This window comes from Chrysemys picta, chromosome 5 (genome assembly GCF_011386835.1).
Source record: "Chrysemys picta bellii isolate R12L10 chromosome 5, ASM1138683v2, whole genome shotgun sequence".
NCBI classification, from domain to species: Eukaryota; Metazoa; Chordata; order Testudines; family Emydidae; genus Chrysemys; species Chrysemys picta.
Genome location: NC_088795.1, coordinates 29,779,287 through 29,798,553, shown reverse-complemented (window position 1 = coordinate 29,798,553; position 19,267 = coordinate 29,779,287). Strand labels below are relative to the sequence as shown.

Genomic DNA, 19,267 nt, shown 5'->3' with positions numbered 1-19,267 from the left:
TTTAAAATTGTATATAAAAAGATTTACAGCCCAGCGACATTAAGGTACTCCTCTGCGCTGCCATGAGGGAGACGGGAGTTCAGATTCCCTCATGCTCAGAGGATTATGACATTGCAGAGACAGTCCACTTAGTCTCTTACTCTTTGAGAGTGGTTTATCCAACTCAGAAGCACTAGTGGTTGGCTGCAAAGAGGGTAAGATCCAGTTCTCCACAAATCAGAGAACAGTAACTGCAATGTTGTTGATTTCTGATTGTGGACATGTGTACTGAACTAGAACAGAGAAAATATGGGTGGATCTTCACGAGCACTATTGAGTCAGTAGATCTAAATGTGTCAAACACATGAAGGGTATGAAATTATAAGTATGCAAGTAAAAAGGCTTTATTTAAAAATGTATAAACAAATGAGTAACTGATCACCACATAAATGATGGAATCACAATCTGGCTCCACACGAGTAAGAGTTGTTTCAATAGCTGCAGATCTCTACTATAAGGATGGTCAATTTTTATAAATTAACCACTGGGGATTTTATGAAATCTTCAATTCATTCCTCTGTCGGGGCGAGATAACGGTGGCGCATGCATCTTGTGGGCAAGAAAGCGCCTGGAAGATGATGATGAATAACTGTAACTGCACATAAAAGAAAAAACATGAGATTGGAACCCCCTTCCACTTTGCAGAAGTTGAAACTGGGATCTGGCACAGCTCTGGCCTACCTCTCTAAAATGGATCCAAACTGGAATACTGGATCTGAACTACCTTGAATGTTTAGATCTGAACTTTTCAGCTGAGATTCATCTCCAGCTCCTTGTATACTCACATGTCACACTCATCCCCACATGGCAGTATAAGCTACAGGATCTTCACTACCAAACAAGCCTTTTCTTGGCAGCATGGCAGGGTTCTAGCTTCTCCTTATTGAATAGAGCAAATACTTGCCACTATTTCTTTTTGCTTTCATCATGCTTTTATGTGAGAGGTTTTTTTTTTCTCTCCCAGCAATTCACACTTCTTAAAAAAATAAATAAAAATAAAAAAGCCCTCTACTAATGAACAGGTCTTTAGTCTTTCAGTGTTCGGGTGTCCCAATGAGGACCCTGATGACCAGTATCCTCAAAGACTATTCTTAAGTAATTTTATGTGGTGGTCTGCTTGTGTGCCAGTTAAATCACTGTAAGCCTGTATCTTATCTACTGTACTTCTGGTTATGGGGTGAAGGAGGCCATCCTCCCAGCTGTTTATGCTTTTTACAGCCTGAAACACCTGGAATTCCCTTTATCACTGGCATTTTGAAACCCCATAAACTATTTTTGAGCTTTCAGCTATCGAATGTTGTAGCAAAATAACTTTACGTCATTAATTTAAATTCTATAACACCTAGTAATTGAAATTTATTTTGAAATGCACCATCACTAACCTTGGGCTGTAAAGGCTCAGAAATATAGTTTATTTTTCAACCAGTAGAAGGAAAATGGCTTGAGAAAAAGAAATTATGGGGCTAAGAGCCAGCAAAGTTGGTTTTTATCAGTCATAACCACTGTCTGGAAATAAGATCCCACATTAGAAAATCTTTGGAATGGCAGGGTGGCCATGCTCTACTGTACTGTGGCAAAATATGCAAGTTCCATTATTATATTACAGCCATTAAGATAAAAAGTAGATGGTTATCCTCTTGGGGCTTGCATTCCTTACGAACTCAAACCTCCCAATGACTTCAGATAAGACTCCAAAGAGAGACTGCTGAGCTAGAATTGATATGCAAACTAGACACAATCAACTCCGGTTTGAATAAGGACTGGGAATGGCTGAGCCATTACAAACATTGACTCTATCTCCCCTTGTAAGTACTCTCACACTTATTATCAAACTGTCTGTACTAGGCTATCTTGATTATCACTTCAAAAGTTTTTTTTCTCTTAATTAATTGGCCTCTCAGAGTTGGTAAGACAACTCCCACCTGTTTATGCTCTCTGTATGTGTGTATATATATCTCCTCAATATATGTTCCATTCTATATGCATCCGAAGAAGTGGGCTGTAGTCCACGAAAGCTTATGCTCTAATAAATTTGTTAGTCTCTAAGGTGCCACAAGTACTCCTGTTCTTCTTTTTTCAGATAAGACACTATCCGGCTAAGCAGGCTTTCTCTATGAAGAATGTACAAAAATGTAAATGCTTACAAAAAATCCCTAACACTAAATATATTATTTAGCTGGACTTGATTATATGCACCTAACCAATGCTCTTTTTGCAGTATAGTATTCATGAAACTAGAATAGAATTTCTCACAGAGTCCTACAGCCCAGGCCCAGATGTCTACACCACAATTAAACAATCCTGCAGCCTGAGCCTGCGAACCCAAGTCAGCTGGCATGGGCCAGCCATGTGTTTTTAATTGCAGTGTAGATATATCCTAAGAGGCTACAGAGAAAATTTTCAAGAGTCCCAGCATAAGCTGCTCTGGGGCTTCCAATTTATTTACAACAATCTGCATCCACATTATCTCTAACCCATACATTATGATAAAGGCTGAGCATAGTGATTTTTGCATACCTCCCCTTTGAATGTTCATTTTATTGCTGACCTCGGCAGATTGTTTCTTATTTCATTCTTTGACTCTGTATTAAAAAAACAATTTCTAAGTTGCTGATAGGGCTATAACCCTTCTTAATTACAATCCATAATTCTTTTTAATTAATTTCCATCTTGTACAGTTTGAGTTAATTTTGATTCCTGAGTACAGTACCCTTAGGAGATTGAACCTATCCTCTAGTTTTCAATTCAAATGTAATGTTATTCAATCTTGCTGCGGGAGTAGATTCCCTATTTTATGCCCATTGCAATCTTACATACTTTTGTAATTCATTTTCTCAGAATGTCACCTTATACCAGCCTTTACATGGCACTTAAATGTAACAGAGTAGTGGTGACGACTCTATTGACTGCAGTATTGACACTCTCGAAATACCATAGACAGCCTCAACACCAACCTTATTTCATGGCTTTTTCACAAATAAGGCTATCTAGGGTTTTCCAAATGTGGTTAAAACTTTAATGCTCCCACTGAAGGAGATTCAAAAGCAAAGCAGTCAGTCCCTTTTAAATCATAGAATCCTAGAAATGTAGGGCTGGAAGGGATCTCAAGAAGTCACAAAGTCCATTCCCCTGTTCTGAGACAGGACAAAGTAAACCTTGAACATCCCTGAAAGGTGTTTGTCTAACCTCTTCTTGAAAACCTTCCATGATGAGGATTCCACAAACTCCTTTGGAAGCCTATTCCAGAGCTTTACTACCCTTGTAGTTAGAAAGTTTTCCCTAACGTTTAACCTAAATCTCCCTTGCTGCAGACCAAGCCCATCACTTGTTGTTCTACCTCCAGTGGGCATGGAGAACAATTGATTGTAGTCTAGTTTTTAACAGACCTTAATATAGGGTTACCATATCTAATAAATAAAAAAAGAGGACCCTCCACGGGCCCTGGCCCCGCCCATTTCCCCACCTCTAGCCCCGCCCCAACTCCGCCCCTTCCCCGCCCTAACTCCGCCCCCTCCTCCCTCCCACTCCCAGCCACGGGGAAAGGGCTGACCCAGCGCTACCGGCTTCACGGTTTGCCGGGCAGCCCCCAGACCCTGCGCCCCTGGCCAGCGCTTCCCCAGCGCAGCTGGAGCCTGGGAGGGGAAGTGCCCAGCCGGGGGCGCAGGGTCTGGAGGCTGCCCGGCAAACCGTGAAGCCGGTAGCGCTCGGGCTTTGGGCAGCCCCTATGCCTCCGGACCCTGCGCCCCCAGCTGGGCACTTCCCCTCCCGGGCTCTGGCGGCGCAGGGTCCGGAGGCACGGGGGCTGCCCGAAGCCGGTAGCGCTCGGGCAGCCCGGCTCTTAAACAGAGTCGGGGAGGAGCAGAGCCGCCGCGGCTGGAGCCCGGGAGGGGAAGTGCCCGGCTGGCGGCTGGGGTCCGGAGGCAAGGGGGCTGCCTGAAGCCCATAGCGCTCAGGCAGCTCGGCTCTTAAACAGAGCCGAAGAGTCAGGGGAGGAGTAGAGCCGCCATTTTCCCGGACATGTTCGGCTTTTTGGCAATTCCCCCCGGACAGGGGTTTGACTGCCGAAAAGCCGGACATGTCCGGGAAAAAGAGGACGTATGGTAACCCTACGTATATTTGAAGACTTTCAGGTCCCATCTACCCCAGTCTTCTTTTCCCAAGACTAAACATGCCCAGTTTTTTAACCTTTCCTCATAGGTCTGGTTGTCTAAATCTTTCAGAAACCTTTGTTGCTCTCCACTGGGCTCTCTCCAACTTGGTCACATCTTTTCTAAAGTGTGGCACTGAGAACTGAACACAGTACTCCAGCTGAGGCCTCAGCAGTGCTGAGTAGAGTAGGACAATTACCTCCTCTTACTTACATATGACACTCATATTAATACACCCCAGAATGGTATTAGCATTTTTAACAACTGCATCACAGTGACTCATTCAGTTTGTGATCCTCTATAACTCTCCAAACTTTTTCAGCAGAACTATCTAGTTCTTCCCCATTTTGTATTTGTGCAATTGATTTTTCCTTCCTAATTGTAGCACTTTGCACTTATCTCTATTGAATGTTACCTTGTTGATTTCAAACCACTTTTTCAATTTGTCAAGGTCATTTTTAATTCTACTCCTGTCCTCCAAAGTGCTTCAAACCCCTCCCAGCTTGGTGTCATCCTCAAATTTCATAAGCTTATTCTTCACTCCATTGTCCAATCATTAATGAAGATACTGCATAGCACTGCACCGAGGACTGATCCCCTGAAAGACCCCTCTAGATACATCCTCCAAGTTTTAGATGGGCCCACGTCTTAGAGCACCTCAGCAACTTCAGCCAGTGCAGAATATGGCTGTCTACTTGTTTGATTCTTGCAGGAAGAATCACCTTTACCGGAGTCAGGGCCGGCTCCAGGCACCAGGCACCCAAGCACATGCTTGGGGCGACACCTGGTAAGGGGCGGCGGGGGGAGCGCGGCGCAGCATTCCGCGGGGGGGGCGCTACGGCAGCGTGGCGCTCGGCGCGGGGGGCGGGCTCCGGTAGCGCGGTGCTCGGCGGGGGGACGGCGCTCTGGGGGGGGTTCCAGCGGTGCTCAGCGGGGGGCGGGCTCCGGCGGCACGGCGCTCGGCGGGGGGGGCAGCGCGGGGCTCGGCGCTCGGGGGGGGGGTTCCGGCAGCGCTCGGCACGGGGGGCGGGCTCCGGCGGTGCGGCACTCAGCGGGGGGGGGGAGCGGCGTGGGGCTCGGCGCTCGGGGGAGGTGGGGCAGGCTCCGGCGCTCGGCGGGGGGCGGCGCTCTGGGGGGGGTTCTGGCGGCGTTCGGTGGGGGGGCGGCGCGGCGCTCGGCGGGGGGGCTCGGGGGGCGGCGCTTTTTTTTGCTGCTTGGGGCAGCAAAAAAGCTAGAGCCGGCCCTGACCGGAGTTCTGTGATCTACACTGGCTTCACATTCATTACTGGGTGAATTTTCAGAGGTAGGTTAAAACTTGTAAAGCTTTTCACCTCACAGAATCATAGAGCCCAGGCCCAGATGTCTACACTGCAATTAAACAGCCCAAGCCCTGCAAACCTGAGTCAGTTGGCACGGGCCAGCCGTGCAGGTAGTGTAGACATACCCTTAGATCCTGGGACTGCTAATTTACATCAGTCCCCTTATAAAGTTGGTTCTGCCCTTTCTGACAGTTATCAGTAAGGCTATGATTTTGTCATGATTAGTTTTAGTAAAAGGCATGGACAGGTCACGGGCAACAAACAAAAATTCATGACATCCCGTGACTTTTACTAAAAATAACCATACAATCTGGGGCAGAGGCACACAGCCCCAGCTGCAGCCCTCTCCGCAGGGGAGGGGTGCTTGGCCTGGTGGCAGCCCCCACCACTAGCCATGGGGCAGGGGCACACAGCCCCGGCAGCAGCCCCCACCGTGGGGCTATGTGGGAACCATAGCCCCAGCTCCAGCCCCTGCCATGACTCCAGCCACGGCTTCAGCTGCTGACAGTTGAAGCTGGAGAAGTCAGGGAGGTCTGGTAAAGTCCTGGAATCCGTGACTGCCTTGACCTCTGTGACTAAATCGTAGCCTTAGTTATCAGCACAACCTGTGTCATTTTGTTTACCAAGAAACATTCTTACATTTTATAGTAACATTCTTTGAAGTGACATGTTCCGAAAACTTAGTCATAAGAGTCAGAATACAGCAAATGAAAGAAAGTGATACTAGGGGTCAAATTTTGTTCCTGGTTATGCTGGTGCAAATCCAGAAGTCAAGTATAATTCTGGATTTGCAGAGTGGTTAATGAGAGCACTGAGTGGCCCTCTCACTTGTACCACCTTTGCATATATATATATGGAACAAATGTGCGCAGAGAAGCAGCTACACCTCCATGTATATGTCTTGCTTGTCCTTCTGATTCCAACAGTTCACATAACAAAGAAGCCTTTAGAGGGAAGACATCATAAAATACATCTGAGTCTTGAGCAGACAGAATTGTGTTCTGTTGTATAGCTGTCATGCACTAAAGCTGTCTGCTTGTTGCTGGTGAAGAAACAAATATTTTGCAGTGTCTTAATGTTATGAAACCTTCCTCTCTTATTTGCCAAGTACTCTGTATGAAGGTGGCAAGTTATACTCTGTCTTTAGGGCCCAATGTGAGAGTCCCATGCACAGAGGATTTGCAAGCTTGAGTCAAAATGAACTAATACTGACTTCATGTACTATATATTTTTTTCTTTGACTTCTTTGTCCTCTAATCTTCTTGAAACTAAAGAGTTGGGAGACCTGCAGGCAGTCACTGCTCTGCCACAAACTTCCTGTGTGACCTTGGGAATGTCACCTGGCCTCTCTGTGCCTCAGTTCCCTTGCTGTAAAATTTTCCCTACCTCATGGGCTGTAGTGAGAATAAATATATTAAAGATTGTGACAAGTATCAGAGGGGTAGCCATGTTAGTCTGAATCTGTAAAAAGCAACAGAGGGTCCTGTGGCACCTTTAAGACTAACAGAAGTATTGGGAGCATAAGCTTTCGTGGGTAAGAACCTCACTTGCATCTGAAGAAGTGAGGTTCTTACCCACGAAAGCTTATGCTCCCAATACTTCTGTTAAATCTTAAAGGTGCAACAGGACCCTCTGTTGCTTTTTAAAGATTGTGAGGTGCTCAAATGCTATGGTAATGGGGGACATATTAAAACCTGGTATAGAGTTAGAACTTCATATAAATTCTGAATGTTAATCATGTTGAAAGTGGAACTGTCAGCATAACATACAATGTATAACAAGGAACTGTAGAAGCAAGACAGTGCATATTTAGGACTTTTAAGAAATTCTATCATTGGGGATAAATCTAATCTCTTAGCTCCACAGACACAGCACCATCTATGTAGGGTTACCCTGAGTTAGTGTTACCTACATATGAGTATTTATTGCTGATGGGTGGTGTGATGGGGTGGACTAGGGCCAAAGGCCGCCTTCTGAAGGCCTCAGGGTTCTGCCAGACCCATCCCAGGAAGGGAGCAGTGGAGAGATCCTCCGAGCAGCCTAGAGTGGTTGTGAAGAAGCAACTAATCAGAGGGGTTCCTGGACCGGCCAATCAGGGGCCAGGAGGGCCCTATAAAGAGGATCTGCAGAACAGAGCAGCAGTTAGTAGCTGCTTGGAGCTGGAGAACGAAGGACTGTGTGCTTGGCTGGAAGAGCAGTGGATCATGGACAGCTAAGTTGGAGTAGGGCCTGGGGGAGTGGGAGGCTCCTGGCTGGCTGGCTGCTAGGACTAAGGCAAAGACAGTTTGCTAACAGGGACTGGAGGAGCGCTGAAGGAGCTCCTGGCTAGCTGTGGGGACTGAGTAGACACTGAGCGTGGGGAGGGTCACAGGAAGATAGTGCCCCCAGGGAGGAAGTCCTAGGGATACAGCCCCATACCAGGGCTGGACTGATTTAAAGACCGTGGACACACCCAACCAGAGGGGGTGCTTGTGAGAGGTGGCTGCTGACCCCATTACAGGTGGTCATTATTATGTTACTATAAGTTTTGTTAGGGTGCTGATGATGTTCGTCCATCGTTATCGATGAAGACCTCAATAACTCATTCTTTCGATGACCGGGCTCTGTGCGTCCGAAGATGACTGATCAGTCCAATTTGGGTGTGGAACGTCCTATCACACGTCGGGCAGACATGTAATGGCACTGTCGATGATGTATGAGCAGCTCTGGACTTGCGCAGCTCACGCTTTTTTTCAGCCTTAGCAATACGCCTCGCCTCAGAGATATTACTGCCTGTGTGAATGAGGCTGCGCCATGCTGGACAGTTCAGTGTGAAGGTTTCCCATGTGGCGATGTTGATCTCGAAGGACTTCAAAGAGGTCTTCAGCGTGTCCTTGAACCACTTCTTTTGTCCTCCATGGGAGCGCTTTCCCTGAGTGAGTTCTCCAAAGAAGAGCTGTTTAGGGATGCGTTCGTCTGACATTCTCACGACATGTCCGGCCCACCTGGTCTGGGCTCTCATCAGCAATGTGTGAGCTGACGGCAGACTGGCTCTAGTAAAGACATCAGTATTGGGCACTTTGTCCTGCCATCTGATTTTTAGAAGCTTTCGCAGACAGGAAATGTGGAAGTGATTGAACCTTCGTGCATGACTCCGATAGACAGTCCACGTCTCGCAGGCGTACAGCAGAGTTGGAAGCACCACTGCTCAGTAGACCTTCAGCTTCGTTGGTAGGCTGATCCCTCGACGTTCCCAAACATTGGAATGCAATTGGCCAAATACAGAGCTGGCTTTAGCAATTCTGCAGTTTACTTCATCATCAATTGACACTGCTCAGGAAAGGGTACTGCCCAGGTACGTGAAGTGGTCCACTGTCTGAAGTCTCTGTCCATTTACAGTGATGGATGGTTCTGAGTACGGAGCGTGGGGAGCTGGCTGGTGCATGACCTCAGTCTTCTTGATGTTAATAGTGAGACCGAAGTTGTTGCATGCAGTTGAAAACTTGTCCATACTGGCTTGCATTTCTGGCTCTATACTAGCATTCAGAGCACAAACATCGGCAAAGAGAAAGTCTTGAAGTACAGTTTCCTTCACCTTGGTGATGGCACGCAGTCGCTTCAGATTGAATAGTTTCCTGTCAGTTCTATACTTAGGCCCACTCCTTCAGTGCAATGTTGAAAGGCATCAGTCAAAGTGGCAGAGAATATCATGCTGAACAAAGTGGGTGCTAAAACACACCCTTGCTTGACGCCATTGGTGACTGGAAAGGCCTCAGATGTTTCACCGTCATCCAGGACACGAGCCATCATACCGTAATGAAATTGACATACCATTCATATAAATCTGTCTGGACAACCAAATTTCGACATGATCCTCCACAGGCGCTGACGACTGACAGAGTCAAATGCTTTCGTGAGGTCCACAAAAGTTGTGTAGAGTTCACGATTCTGCTCTTGACATTTCTCCTGTAGCTGACGCACAGTGAAGATCATGTCAATAGTCCCACGTCCCTTGTGGAAGCCACACTGTGATTCTAGCAGTAAGCCCTTCTCCAGGTGAGTGATCAATTGGTTCAACAGAACCTGTGCAAGAACTTTCCCCGCTGTAGAAAGCAGCGAGATTCCACGGTGATTGTTGCATACCTGGTGATTGCCCTTCCTCTTATAGAGGTGCAAGATGGATGCGTGTCTATATTCTTGTGGAATGGTTCCCCGCTTCCAAAAGGACTGAAACAGCTCAGTGAGTTTCCGTAGCAGCACAGGTCCACCGACTTTGTACACCTCTGCTGGTATGGCATCTGACCGGAGCTTTGCCACTTGACAGCTGATTGATAGCTTTGTTCACTTCGTCCTCTTCTGGTGAAGCGTCCATGGAGTCATTGACTGCAACCTGGGGCATCTTGTCAGTGGCCTCATCATTGATGACTGAGGGGCGATTGAGAATTGCTTCAAAGTGTTCAGCCCATCTCTGGAGAATCTGCGTCTTCTCTGTAAGGAGCACAGTACCATCAGAGTTCAGGAGGGGAAAGCTCCCAGAAGACTGTGGACCATAGAGTGTGTTGAGGGCTTCATAAAACTGCTTATAGTCGTTCCTATCCACATATGCCTGTACTTCATCTTTGGCGCTCAGCCACAAGTCCCGCATTTTGCGCAGTCGGTTCTGTACTGTTCTGCGAGCGTTGATAAAGGCGGTCTTCTTTGCCGCTGAGGATGGATCGTTTTGATATGCACGATGCAGGTGGTGCTTCTCAGCAAGTAAGACCTGGATTTCTGCATCATTTTCGTCAAACCAGTCTTGCCACCTGCATGTGGAGGGCCCCAATACCTTCAATGCAGCTGTATGGACAGTGTTGCGGAATCGCTCCCAGTCTTTCTCAGTGTCATCCTCAATACGAAGATCAGCAAGCTCATTCTCTAGGTCTTCCGCTAGATTTTCAGTGATGCGGCTGTTCTTCAGCTTCGACACATTGATCCTTTTGAGAGCCTTACAGCCTTGTGGTCGTCTCTTCAGCATGATACAGAGCTTCCTTTTGGATACTATGAGCCTATGATCCGTCCAACAGTCAGCGCCACACATAGCTTTTGTAACCCTGACATCTTGTCTGTCCCTTCTCCTGATGATGACATAATCGATCAAATGCCAGTGGTTGGAACAGGGATGCATCCACGAAGTCCTGTTACGGGTAGGAAGGCGGAAGACCGTATTGCTAATCAGAAGGTCATGTGCTGCACAGGTTTTCAGCAGTAACAGACCATTGCTGTTACACTTTCCGACTTCATTTTTCCCGATGACCCTTCCCAGGCTGCAGCATCGCATCCGACTCTTGCGTTAAAATCGCCAAGCAGAAGCAGCTTGTCTGTGCGGTGCACTGACAATAGCAGAGTATCTAGTTCTTCGTAGAATTTATCCTTCACATCCTCTGGGTTGGTCATTGTAGGAGCATATGCGCTGATCAAAGTAGCTTGTTTTCCTTTTTGAAGCGGAAGCTACATTGTCATGAGCCGGTCATTCATACCCTTGGGGGAACTGGCAAGTTTCCGAACAAGATGATTCTTGATGGCGAAGCCAACTCCAGATTCGCGACACTCATCACTGCTGCAGCCACTCCAGAAGAATGTATAGCCACGGCCTGACTCGGACAGCTGTCCTTCATTAGCAAGGCTAGTTTCGCTAAGGGCTGCAATGTCAGTGTTTTAGTGTGTGAGCTCTCTAGCGACAAGTGCTGTTCTTCTCTCCAGTCTGTCTGCCGTGATGTTGTCCAGTAACGTGCGCACATTCCATGTGCCAACAGTGATCGGTGTCACTCTAAATTTTTTTTTGTTTTTGTTCGACTGCTTTTGTGGGATCCCCGCCAGCCGCGGTATGCTGGCCAGGGTAAGGTGAAGCAGGCAATGTTTAGGGTACCTTTTCTAGCCCCCTCCTCATTCTACGGAGGTGAGCAGTGCAATCCTGAATAGGGCTGCTCAGTCGCTCAAGAAGATGCCGAGCTCCACTGCTGCTTCGGTCAGTGAGGAACAACCATTATGCCTGAGCCGCCTATGTGCAGGTCCGCAGCTACAGCTCCCAGTGTATCCACACCTGCTGCTTTATCACTCGCCCATCGCCACAGGACTTGATATGATGTAATATGATATGATATGATGTCGAGACTTGCGCGTGAATTGGATTAAAGTGAGGGAGAGTTGCGCAACGTCAGCCTCACTCTCTCTTCCCAGTTCCTATCTGTATCCAGTGGCAGGACAGAAGTTGAGACGGCTGGAGATAGGGCAGGGTGCAGTGGATGACCAGGATGCCTACGTGTCTTGTCGTGCTCTTAAGTGTTCCACAACGCTTGCTGTCACTGCCTTCCTGACCATTGAACCAGGTTGAACCAGGTTGCCTCAGTCAGCCGGATCCAGCCTTCGCATGCAATGGGTAGACAGGCCCTAACTCACCGAGAATCTCATACTCATCGGCTACCCTCACCTGGTTTAGCCCGCCAGTTGAGACGGTCTCCGGGGTGTGGCCGCTGTCGCATGCTGACAGCTACTTGGAGCCACAGGTGAGAGCTGGGTGTCAAGTGGGGACCAAAGTGGATGAGCTACTCCAAAGAGTATGACTGCTCCCCCATCAGAGGTACTACCCCTCCCTGACAGCCCCATACAGCCCCTATTAGGGTGTTAGAGCTCTTAATATGGACCTTTTCAGTTACTATTTAAATCTAAAGAAACAAAAATACATTGTGTAAGGGGGTGAGGGTTGGATTTGGGAGCCCAGCACCCTGGCATGGAGCAGAGCCAGGTTTTGCACAAGGCAAATTCAGTGAGGTGGATTGAGTGGGAAAGCAGGGGCAAGGTCAGAGGAGCAGCTGCTGCATAAATCCTCCGGTGGTCGTCCCCCTGCAACAAGTCATGATGCATCAATGGAACACTGCTCCAGTCTGGCCTGACATTTCTCCACAATCACTTCCTAGCCTTGGAGAAGAATTACTTCACCTTTGTCCCCAGTATGAAAATGTCCAGCCCATGGAGTGGAGTGGACACTGGGTTTTTGCATTTGGATTAGATTAATACATTGTCCTTATTAAAAAGAGGTGTTACAGATGATGAGTACATCGATGAGAACCTAGGTAAGTGGTTCAGGGGATTAAAAACCACAGTCTTTTTACTTCTAGCTTAGATCCAGCCTAGAGTGATAGTCTGGCCTATTTGGTGACCTATGCAAAATAAACTGGTGGTCTAAGTCTGTTTCTAGTGAAAGTGTCCAATCATAGAAATAGCTACCAGAGCCGGCACTAATAGATGCCTTTAGGGCTGCCTTAGTGAAAAGGCCAAGTACCAAAATGGCTTGAAAGCAGATCTATACTCGTCTGTAGAGACGGTCCTTCCAAACATGTCGGCAGGATCACGGGAGGGGATGCTTGCACTTCCCACAATGTACCTTCTTATGGATAACTGCCGATTGCACTTTCTGCTCTCAACCCACCACCCTCTGCAAACACTAAATGTATTTATAAAAATGTAAAATCAAATACAATAATTGTACTAACTTGTAATAAGGTGGCTTGCCCCTTAAGGGTGGAGGCCTGAGGCCAGTACAGAACTACTCCAGCTCACCTGTGCCTCATTAACAGCCTGGATGGGGCCTGATGAATGACAACTGATTCCCCTACGAAGGGCAATAGGATGGTCCATGGGGGGAATGTAGTACAGCTCAGAAAACTATAGTGAGTTGGCAGGCTCCTGTATGGAAACCTTCCTACTAGGACAGCTGAGAGATCCGAGCCAGAAGGCTGAACTCCAGCCAGGTAAAGCCTGAGGGTGGCTGTTTAATTAGGACTCAACCCTTGGAAGGAGAGCAGGGAATTCCCTACCTAAGAGGAGAAATATATTGAATGATGGTGTGGGGGACTGGAGGCTTAGAGAGAGAGACTTTGAATTAGGAGCCATCTTTAGAAAGGTACAGTGGGGACACCCTCCCTAAGGGGAAAGACACACTGAACTAAGGTTAAAACCTGGAGGACCAGTGTATAAGGCCTAAATAAAATGGACCCTGAAGCAGGGTGGTCACCCTGATTCATAGACTCATAGACTTTAAGGTCAGAAGGGACCATTGTGATCATCTGGTCTGACCCCCCTGCATGCTGCAGGCCACAAAACCCTTCCCTGGACTCTGCCGTTGAAGTCCCCAATCCTGTGTTTCAGTGACTTCATCGGCAGAGACCCTCCTGCTAGTGATCCCTGCCCCATGCTGCGGAGGAAGGCGAAAAACCTCCAGAGGCTCAGCCAATCTACCCTGGAGGAAAATTCCTTCCCGACCCCAAATATGGCGATCAGTAAGACCCCGAGCATGTAGGCAAGAGTCTCTACCTGACCCCTGTTGGCCATTATACTATTTCCGTACCATTGCTTGGTTTTCCTTGGCTACTATGTTTTACCATTAAACCATTCCCTCCATAAACTTATCTAACTTAAACTTATCTAACTGATCCTGCCCTGAAGGGCTTAAAACAGCCCTGGGAGAGGGCTGCAGTGGGAGAAAAGCTAGGCTGATTGGGGGAAGCAGCCACAGGTGGGGCCATGCCCCAATCAGACCACAGCTGGCCCTATAAGAGGGCTGAGGGCCAGAGACTGAGATAGACTCTCTCTAGCTTCTGAGGGAGAGGGAACTGGCTTCCTGGGAAGCTGAGAAGGGTATCTAGGGTGGAGCAGTGCTGGGGAAGGGCAGAGGGAGCTGGGGAGCTCCAGCCTAGCAAAGCCCCAGGCTGCAGGCCAAGCTAAGGGCCCACAATAGGGTACTAGGGCTGCAGGGGGCAGCCCAGACATAGGCAGAGGCAGCTGGTCCAACACCCCTTGCCGTTGATGAGTGGTTTATAAACTGCAGTCTGTCCCAGGGAGCGGGGGCTAGATGATGACTGGCAGTAGCCACTGAGGCAAGGTGGAGATAGGGGGTTGGGGGTTCCCCTGGGAGGGGAGACCCAGACAGAGGGGGTACTGTGGTGGACAGAACCGCTGGGCAAAGGACACGGGGCCAGCAGCAGGTGAGACACCAGCCTGCAGAGGGCGCTCCGGAGCTGGAAAAGAGCTAATTCCTTGGACAACCAGCAGGAGGCGCCACACTGGTGAGTCGTCACCCCTCCACAGACCCCAAGAGGGGAATGTTTTAATTACCTTTGGACTGAGTGAGTTATTGAGGAACCAAGAGGGGGAAAAGTGGCAGGATGCCACAGAGTGACATCTGGCTACGAGGGACATTCAGTAGCTGATGCTACTACAGATCTATACCCTCACAAATACACACAATCCAGTTCTAAGAGCATATAATGTCAGGTTTTAATTGGCTATAACTTAAATAAGGTTGGTATAGTTTGTTATATTAGAAAAATGTGAACAATTTAAGAATGTTTGTTTACTTAACTTTAAGCAACTCCAAAACTTGTCCTTTGTACCCCCTGATCCTCTGGCATTTTTAGACAAATGCCTCCTTACACATACCCAAAATGCAGCAGATTCCACACTAGCCTTTTGTGGTTTCTAACCATAAAAGTAACCTATGACTAAACAAACATGTTGAGCTTAAATCTGAATGAGATTTCTGTGAGATAAAACCTTTTGTCATAACTTTAAAAAACTAGTTCCTGCTTTGATTTTTTGTTTGTTTGCAATATGCAGCTTTTAGCAGGGATTATCACAGAGCTGATGTGGCATACTGGTAGTGTGATATTAAAATGGCATTGGATATTGAAATACAGCTGCTTTTCACAAAGACGAGAACCATAAATTGATCATTTATTCAACTCTTACGTAGCACAGAAACCTGAGTTACCCTAAGAAGAAAATGGACAAAAATATTGCAAGAACATAGGAAAATGCCCATATGTCAGATCTGAAGATGTCATCAATAATAAATCAATCATCTCAGCAAATAAATATATCAGCAGTACAGTGTTTACAGACTCTCTTTTCTTCAATCTCTAGTCATCAGTCTCCTGTGTCTCCCTCTAACTTTACTTTCTGGAATCATTTATCCATTTTTCTCTTTTCTTGTACAGGTGTTGAGAAGGGTCCAATATTACAGTACACAGTGTTGCTAATTCTTGAAATTTTATCACAAGTCTCCTGGATTCATATGACTAGGTAAATTTCTAGCCCTCATGAATACAGAGGAAAGTTTCAAAATCTGAACCCTAATGGCTATGATACAAGAAGGAATATAAGGAGAACGCAAAAGTCATTTGTAAAGTGGTCATAATTTTCAAACCAATGTCATGATTTTTGAGTGCTTGGGGTTGGCAATACTGTACTGGCAAAGGCTGGCAGAGGATGAGCTCTGTGTGTTTGCAAAAGGCGAGGCAGAGCAGTTCAGAGGCATGGAGGTGTTCTACTACAGTATATGAAACATGCGGATTGGAATGTGGCCCCCATTTTGGCCTCTCTCTTAGGCTTCCATTTGGGAGCCTGAATCGGCCTCAGAAAGCGGGGTCTGAGGCACTCTACCTACACACACTCACCATCTCTAGGGTCAAAACTAGGTTGTTCCAAATGATGGGTGCAGTAGCATAGCTGAAAACAGAGACTAGAAGCCAGACCTCAGCATGTAGGGACTGTGGGATACATTGCTCTCTGAGCTCTGTGTAGGCAAAGGGCAGGGTCAAAACACTGCCTTTGGGATCCTACCTCTCAGGGGGTTGGGCAGGCAACAGGCCCTCAGGGAGAAAAATGCAAAAGGAGAGAGAAGTCTCCCATTGATGTTGCCTCAGAACACATCCTGCCTGGTCTTCTGTGGGGCCTCAACATCACTAGTGATGTTAACATGGCATTTGCCTCTGAGACAGCGTTCCCCTTTCCATTTCCTCTCTTCCCCTCATTAGCATGTTGTCAGGAGTGCTTCCTCCCCCTTCTTGAATTGCTACTGGAGTTAGACAGGAGAGGATCTCTTCCCCCCCTCCCCCCCCCCCCATCAGCTTGTCAGTGACCAGTACTTTTAAATCATAAACCCAAGCATTTAACTTCAGTTTGTATTTGTACTTCAGTTGATTGGGGCTTAAAGACATTCAGATGTCTAGTAAAGTTATTTTCACTTATTTTTATTGTATACCTACCACTGGAGCAGAGCAACTGATACTGTGGTGAGGGAGCATATGTAAAGTATAAAACAACCTTTCCTTTAAAAATAAAGGAAAGGCATGAAAATTAGTAATGCATATTTGATAAATATACTGATTGGGAGCTTTTATGAAAATAAGTGTCCAGCTTCTGGACCTTCAGCCTTAACAGGCATCTATTCATTGCAACACCACTTCGACACATTTACTTTCTATGACTTCAGTACTGTCAGTGCATATTCCCTATTTATGTCAGAAATGTCCCTCTGATATCTGCACAATACCTCAACTCTGATACTTGACTCTCCCTACCATATATCCATGGATCTCTCACTGATACTAACAGAAGATACACATGCTCCTGGAAGTTGACAATAATGGCTGTTCCATGCATGTAATGAGAACGACATTGCAGAGTTGAACACTACTATGTGGAGTAGAAAAAAGAATTTTACTCTTAATTGAAAGGTACAGTAGGATAATACCCCTGCCAGTCATCCGTTAAGAATAAGTGCAAGTTAGATGCATGTAGGAAGTCCTAATAATGCATGTAGGAAGTCCTAAGTAAGTCCATGCTTAAATGTTAAATTCAAAATGTTAAAGGTTAAAAATAGATTACATTTGTAGGGTGCTTTGCATCCCAAAGGGTCGTAAAGTACTTTACAAATTGTACATACAAACATTCGAAAGTAGTCACCTCTGGCATGGCATTGACCACACAGCAAACAAAGGAGGAGAAATTATGGCCAATTTTTTTTAAAGGTATCTCATACCTTTAACACTTTCTCAGAGTGGACAGAATCTCTGCTTTTAACAACTCCTTTGCTACATCATATACCGTAGACTGCATGCTACTTACCTTGGAAGAATGAAAGGCTGAGTTGACTCTGCTAGGTTGTGATTTATATGAAAGTAAAATGCATGCATAGGAAATTGTATATAAATTTTAGGAAGCAGTATATCTCTTTCATGCATGTGGCCATAAACTGAGATACCTTTGGCATAGCAAGGAATAATTACCTGATGTCTGAGAAGGAAAAGTGAAATTTAAAGAGGGATTATAGAAGTGTCTCTGTAAGAAAGCAGTCAGAAAGCTGATATTTAAAATGGATTAGTAAAAAAATAATAAGCAATTATAATTGGCTACTACCTACTTAATTTTGGTGGGCTGTGGCCGGGGATCAAGAGGAAGGTTAGCCATGCTGCCTGATATTCGACTATTTTAGTCCTGGGAAGGAATAAAGCTTTGCAAGAGTTGCTGTTAATATAATGTTGGCATATTTTAAAATATGATATTACATAAAAGCAAGCAGAGGTGTGGGATACTCGTATGATTAACAAGTTGTGTTTTGTTCAGCACAGAGTGGTGCTTTTATAAAAGGAGAGAAGAAACAGGTGTGTGTGTGTTTAGGGTAGCTAGGAGTAGAGCTAAGCAAATAGTATAAAAATTATACAAAAAAATTTGTTCAAACTTTTTGATTAATTTCCTTCAGCAGTGTTTGTTCTCCTTTTTGTGTAGTTGCTTTGAATACTCTAGCAAATGAGTTTACTGGTAGGTTCATGAAAATGGCTAATTTTAAGTATCACAAAATATTCACAGAAAGCACATTTCAACTTTGCAATATCAAGTTCTTGCATAAAGAACCTGCTTCAAAGAGTTGTGCTCATCCAATCAGGGCATAGAAAAATACCATGCCCACCTATTGTGTTTGCAACCACTACAACTCAAGATCTGATTTGTGAATATCAAATACTTGAAGCAGTACTCCCAGTGAACATTTTGTGAACAATCTATAGCCTTAAAATATGTTCACATTAAGCACACATTGAATAAATACTTTCATGGAAGTAGCTTTGATCTGTTCATTCGCCGTTCTAAAAGCAGAAAAATATAGCTGAATTCATCAAATCATTTGCTGTGATGACTAGAGCTCTTAGGTACTATAGTAATACAAATTAATAGTAAATGCATTGTCCCACACTAGCTACATTCTAACGGCACAGTTCACCACCGAAGTAGTAGTTCTTCAGAGTGCTGTATTGCTTTAGTCTAAGTGCTTATTACATAGAAAGTTTCTGGTAAGTAAGTTTCATAGTAAGAAGTAAGTAAGTTTCATAGTAAGAAGACCGAGTAATTTCTGAGTAAGAGTGGGATTAAGTCCCTGATAGGATCTGATGTAAGGATTGTCACTTACCCTCTAGAAAAGAATCACAAATGGTAGCGGCAGCTCAGAAAAATGTTCTGCTACTCTCAAAGCTGGATGGACTGATTCTACTTCAAAATGGAGGCAGCTGCAGAAGTGAGTCTGATGTGCCTTGTGACCCTGTGCAGACTGAATTAGACAGCTTATGACTTGTCCATCTATAAAATGAGGATAATAATACTTAGCTAGCTTTCAGAGATATAGGAAACCTTTTATTACGGCTAGAGCAGCAGGCTTATGCCTGATCCTTATGTGGGTAGATGGTCCTGGGAAGTGTTGGAAAGAAACCTTCCTTTTGCTTTCTTCACAAAGGCTAGGCACCTGTACAACATAAGGACTTGCTCCCTTTGCATTGTGGTTATCAGCTGGCTTCTCTGCCTCCTGCTCCTCCCCCACCCCATCTCTCTCCTTGATGGCTGTTAACTATGAAAACCAACATTACAGCAACTCCCCTGATTCCTTTGAGAATCATCTGCATTAAAGACTAGATTTTT

At 45.9% G+C, this 19,267-nt stretch overlaps 1 long non-coding RNA gene across 1 annotated transcript in view; it reads right to left on the bottom strand.

Annotated features, from left to right (window-relative positions):
* The window catches only part of LOC135984102 (uncharacterized), a 33,124-nt gene extending 14,058 nt beyond the window's left edge, over positions 1–19,066 (bottom strand). Inside the window, exon 1 of the long non-coding RNA XR_010602011.1 lies at positions 18,765–19,066. This is a non-coding gene — a long non-coding RNA (uncharacterized LOC135984102). The remainder of the gene's footprint in view (positions 1–18,764) is intronic.
* Positions 19,067–19,267: the final 201 nt, after the last annotated feature.